This window comes from Cryptotermes secundus, unplaced genomic scaffold (genome assembly GCF_002891405.2).
Source record: "Cryptotermes secundus unplaced genomic scaffold, Csec_1.0 scaffold1894, whole genome shotgun sequence".
NCBI lineage: Eukaryota > Metazoa > Arthropoda > Insecta > Blattodea > Kalotermitidae > Cryptotermes > Cryptotermes secundus.
Window position 1 is genome coordinate 600,869 of NW_019718027.1, and position 6,000 is coordinate 606,868.

Below are 6,000 nucleotides of genomic sequence, written 5' to 3' on the forward strand. Positions count from 1 at the left end.
CCTTTTTGCCATTTGAAGGTGCCAATTCCTGGAATTCATGCAGGCCTGGGAACTACTTAAGATTAAGTTCGTACCTCACAGGAAACACATTAGGTCTGGCAGGACTTGAGGTTCTCACAGCTGTTCCTGAAGACACAACTATTCACATTACGTCTCCTCTACAAAGAACCAACCGGTTCATGTTGTGAAGGGAAGTGCTTACTGTTTAATGTCAGGATGATCGCCGGAAACACGTAAATACACTGTATGGACAAACGTAGGGTTTCCTATTTTAACGCACGTGGTGCATATTGTGACATACGAACTCTTAAGGCTTAACTAGCAATTCCTATTCCATTCACGCCTGTAAATTCCTAGGAACAATTTGTTGGTGATCTTCGAAAATAATTGTACCCAATTAAATATTCATTACTGATCTTCCGACAAACTGTGGATAGTATAAGCAGACGATTTGTATAAATATTCAAACAACTCCCGCAGAATGTAAGGCCTGCGATTGTGTTTTGTGCGATTTTCAGAGCAAGCAGCTATTATTTGCTTACGCAACATTACTGACCGGTCTTCGAAACGAAGACACAGTGAATTTCTTGTATGTCGCTGCAACTGTATTTTTAAATATTTAGATATAATTCAGCCTTGAAATGGTCAGTCTACTAATTCGCTGATTAATGTCCTATAAAAATGTACACTTTCACGAAAAATTCCGAATGAATTTATTTTGACGTATACTAATATTGCCATGTAATGGAGTGACTATCGACAAGGTTTGGATTGGTAATCGGATTTATTGGACTCCTTGATACAGCGCGTGACTACACTTTACATTTCACTATCATACACACACTAGTGTCTACAGTCACGTCTTCCATTCCGTTGCTTGGTAGCGGTTTCCAAGGGCGGACGTTCCCTTTCTCTGGGTTCCTGAACTGTCCCCGACCTCAGCTACCAGCTTCTCACAGCAACAGTTCACAAGGACTGAACATCGGCAGTCCTCTAACTCACTCACTAACTCCTCGACCAACTCACTAAAATCACTGATTCCTAATTTGTTTTGCTTATAATATCTCGACACGGCCCACCTAGAAAATATCGCTTCCCTGTTATATTATCTTTTTACTGTGGAAACATGATTATTTGCGGCTCCGTTACTTAGCAACGGCTGTTGTATAGCTGCTTATTTTATGGTCGTTGCCTAGCAACTGGTCTGCATGTCACCATATTAGCCTTCAGTTTCTTTAGATTCAAACGAGTAACCTGTGTGAAGCTTGCAGTCTTCTGGGATCCGAGATCCAGTAGTTTACGAGAGTCTCGGATGAATATCGACAAACTTCAACCAGGCTACACGGCGTCACATCTCAGAAGATAGTACGCTTGGTATTTACTGGAGTGGGAACATCAGCTCAAGCAAAGTAAGTTATGGGGTCGTTCACCGCAAACGAACATGACGTCAGACCGCATTGTTCTGTAGACCTACTCACTGATCACGTGTAGTTTAATGACAACGCTTCAACTGCCGAGATTACATAGCTCCAGAACGGGGTGAGAATTTGATAACAAGTGTTAGTGTGTCAGTCTTGTTCAGGTTAATGCCCCTTCGATCGAGGAAAACCATGAAGAAGTTGAGTAGGCTCGCGGGCAACTAAGCGACACAATCGCAATACAAAGACTGGCAATAGTCCATAGACCTCTTCTTTGAAACTGTGACAAGCACCGAAGGAGCTGGAAACGACGGGATTAGCTTCCGGATAGAATTTAATTCGCTGTGCTGCATCGAGTCCAACAAGCCAGCATCCACTTTCTCCCAGAATGTACTTCACAGTTGTGCCTCTAGGTGGCAGCATGTGACGCTTCTTCATCTCGCTGCCTCGCGCTTCCCTATATACATTATATGCACTTTCTGTCGGGCAGTTTACGAACTGCTCTTGTTTAAATTATACGAAACATCGAAAGATATGACTACGGGTACTGATTTGGAATGCATGTGCCAAGTATAGCGGCCGTAACCTAATCAAGTCACAGTACCTACATTTTATTGGAGAGCGCTTGGAAAACACAAAAAGAAACAAACGGAACAATATGGATAGCCCATGTCGAAATAGCTCCTCCCAAATAAGCGTCCATAGCACCTGCGCCTGCGCCAACGCTCACTAGTACTATTGCGTATTATGTACTTTTGGATTGGATGACTGGATGATTGGATTTATTGACACCTTATACACACAACTCGGGACTACAGGCAATTACAGCGCTACCGCTGATCTACACACTTTACGGTTCACCGTTACACACGCACTAGGATTCTCAGTCTTCACTAGTCTTATCCCGGCAACGGATTTACAAAAGTCTCAATGTCAATTCGAATTATATACGACGTCATCTTTTCAGAGACAAATTCGTTTCTTGCCATTATTCTGCAGCTGCCAATACCGAAGACTCGATTCAATTCAATTCCTCTGCTCCGAAGCTCATATCCTGGCTGGCTGGCGTCTCGAAACTCGACTAACTCTTCTCAGTTGAACTATTTTTTATAACAACTTTACACGGACCATGCAGGAAACAGCCTCTTTATTGAAGAAAGCAGTCTTCTGGGATGTGGCGACGTGTGGATATTGTGTTAACAGACGTTTCTGAGGAACGTATCACCTCCATCTTCAGGGTACAAGAATAAAGAAGGAAATCCGGAAGCGATGAACCAGCGTGAGAAAATGCTGACAGACTAATGTCGAGAACAAACCCAGCTGTATAAGAGCAGGAACAGAAGGGAGAGGGGCTACACGGGATATCAGTAGAGAGGAGAGGGGAAGGGTCTGGGGAGGTGGGCCAGCGGGTAGCAGGCCAGAGCAGGTACAGAATATTGCTCTGGCCTGCTAACCCCTTTATTCTTGGGAAGGCGTGTTTACAGCTCCCACTGCATAGCAACGGAAGTTACTTGATTGCTGCTTACTTGCCTAGTAATGAACGTCTATTCTGACTTCACCATTCCTGCTTCCGGGCGTCATATCACAATATTATGTGTGCGTATATAATATCCTATAAATCCCGAGCTTAACAAAGGTTAGCGAAATCATATTTCTCTTGTTGATAACGAAGTGATACCGGAACGAGTTTCTTCGTTTTCCCCTACTAATCATCACTCCATGCTCACTCGTTCATCACCGCCCCTGAGATGTGCGATACCCTGCACAACCTCGGTCTTCAAGTTGTGGCATTTATCTCTTTGACCTAGCACTTGTCTGATTGCAGAGCGAATCAGGGGCCTGACCTCGCCACGAGCGCTGTTAACTACTCGGCCGCGCTGGCTAGCACGGTAGCACACGGCACGTGGCTGTACGCAGCCTGCAGATCAAGTCCGCCTTCGCACGCTGTAATACTGGGATCGTGGGTTCAAATCCCATCCAAGGAATGAATGTCTGTCCAGGTACTTTCTGTGTTTGTTTTTTCCTGTGTAGGTAGCTGCCTTCCAAAGGGCTGATCCCCTGTCAAAGGAACCCTAACAACTGAATTACATTCGTAGTTTCAAATTACTTCTCAATGGTAAGATGCCAGGTAGAAGAAGAAAAGGTAGAAACTAGTTAACTACATGGAGTACAGCCATTTTTGAGAAGCTAATGGCCTCTTAGCTATTCAAGAAATATCGTAGCGTATTTGGGGGGGGGGGGTGACTTACAGACGGTTTTTGGATTGTATGATTGGATTTACTGCACATATACACTCACCTCATAACTACAATTAATTATAGCGCTGTCGCTATTTCGACATTTATAATTCACTGTTACACAGACCAGTGTCCTCAGTCTATTACAATCTCCACTATCCGTCTCCTGGCAACAGATTTCTAACACAGTGGAAATTCTCAGCTCCCGTGGTCACGCCACTGCCCGCTGGTTACCATTCCACACCTGAACTCTCAACCCACACTTTTCCAGCTCTCGACTAACCGCTCACTTGGAACTCCAGAACTCGACTGACTTAAACGAGTCCAAGTCCAAGTCACATTGCGACTGACGATCAGTCAGTCAGTAAGTCTTGGTGTCGAGCCCCAGATGGGGCGCATGACCAGATATTTATTACCTTTAACAGTTACGGTCTTGTTTTTGTGGGGCGCCCTCTCTGACGAGACGACGGGTCTGCCTTTTATATGTGCTGCTGGCCCTTGCCAGTGCAGTCTTTCTAGGGTCTGAGTCCCTTGGGACTCGAGACCATATTTTACTGTCTCAGATTTGAGACTTCCCTTTTCGTCGCCTCTTACGACTCGCAGGGTCACGGTGGAGGTATTCGACCCCGCCTCAACACGGGGTGACTTAAACGAGCTCCTTTGTCCTTCTTATAACTCCTCGGCACGGACCTCAGCACAGAAAACATAGCTCCTCTATTGTTGCGTGTTCCATAGCAGCAGGTATACGCGTCACTTTTCGTATCGTGCTATTGTTGAGTGAGGGATGTTTCTCTAGCTCCCTAATCCTTGCTTTCGGCAAATATGCCACAATACATTACGTTACACGTTATTGCATTGTGAACCTTTATTACAGCTCTGAACACATTTTTGCCCCTTGACACCGCAATAAATACCTTTGTTTGCAGGTTGATTTTAATGTTTGTTCATTTATCTTTCGGTGCGATAAGATACTTCTTACTCGTGTTGTTCTATATTAACACATCAGTAGGGCTGAACAAAGTAACGAAGGGACAAACTGTACTGCGCACTATTAAGGAACTGCAGGAACTGCCCTGAGGCCTCTGTGGCTCAACAGTTCGTGCATAAAGCCAATACACCACAGTATTAATGCACACCGTGGCACAATTTCCCGACCAGAATACACATCTTCCCCGTTGACAGGAATATAGAGGGTCAGGTGTCTGGCAAAAGACAACAGACTTCGTCAGATCCACAGGCTGCTCGACGGTTGTCAGCCACTAACGCAAGGTTCCAGCAGCAGCGAATTCACTCGCTCTCTCAGCTTCTGGCTCCGTGCCGGGGAGAGGTTCAGTTCCCGCCACAGCAGTAACACGCTCCACGCGGATGGAAATGGGTTTCGTAGATGCAGCTTATTTTACCTGCAATTTTATGTGAAGACAAAAAAATACGCGATCATGGAAGATCCATCCTTTAATGTGTGAAATGTTACAAAACTGAAAATGCCACATACTTCACGCACAGCTAAAGGGGCGCACTTTCGAGGTCTACCGAATGTCCGTCAGTTCATTGTCTCTGAGTTCTCCATGTGAAGACAAATTGTGTAATGGGTCTTCAGATTTGAAAACCGCAAGTTGGTGTGCACGTGATACAGACAGACAGGCAGGCAATTGTGTCGCTAGTTCCAAAAGCAAACGCAACTGAAGTGGAGTGCGATGCGCTCGACTGCAGGAGACCTTGAGAAGGCTGCAGGGTTACGGACACGTCCGAGATTTTCACGTCCGCGCGGACGGCAAAAAGAAAAGCGTCCCTGTGCCCTTAACCTTAACTACAGACTCCACCGCTACAGTTCATGCCCGTAGATACTTAGAACAACGCGTTTCCCACATCTAGGATACAAAGGGGCAGAGTACTGACCACTGTACGGAAGCAACACAACACTGGATTCAAGCATTGTAAGAAATAATTTAATTCATCAGCCAGAGACGACCCCCTCAAGGGATTTTTAACCTCACACAACCTTGAAGCAACAGATTTCGACGTAAGGCCGCGCCATAGCACAAACGGTTATTTTTATTATTTTTTATTGTTAGTGGTGTGGGACTAAGTCCCTTGTACTGCGGCCACTTCTGGCCGATTGTACCAGCCCCAGATGATAGGTGAGGATGATTGTGGAGCAATTGGTGGAATGAAGATCGGCAGGGGAAACCGAAGTACTCGGAGAAAACCTGCCCCAGCGCCACTCTGTCCACCACAAATCCCACATGACCAGACCCGGGATCGAACCCGGACCGCTGTGGTGGGAGGCCAGCGACTAACCGCTTGAGCAACGGTCTGGTCATGTGGGATTTGTGGTGGACAAAGTG

At 45.7% G+C, this 6,000-nt stretch overlaps 1 protein-coding gene across 6 annotated transcripts in view; it reads right to left on the minus strand.

Moving 5' to 3' along the window:
• The window catches only part of LOC111863799, a 512,607-nt gene that overhangs the window by 280,674 nt on the left and 225,933 nt on the right, over window positions 1–6,000 (minus strand). The gene's annotated exons all lie outside the window — the stretch shown is intronic.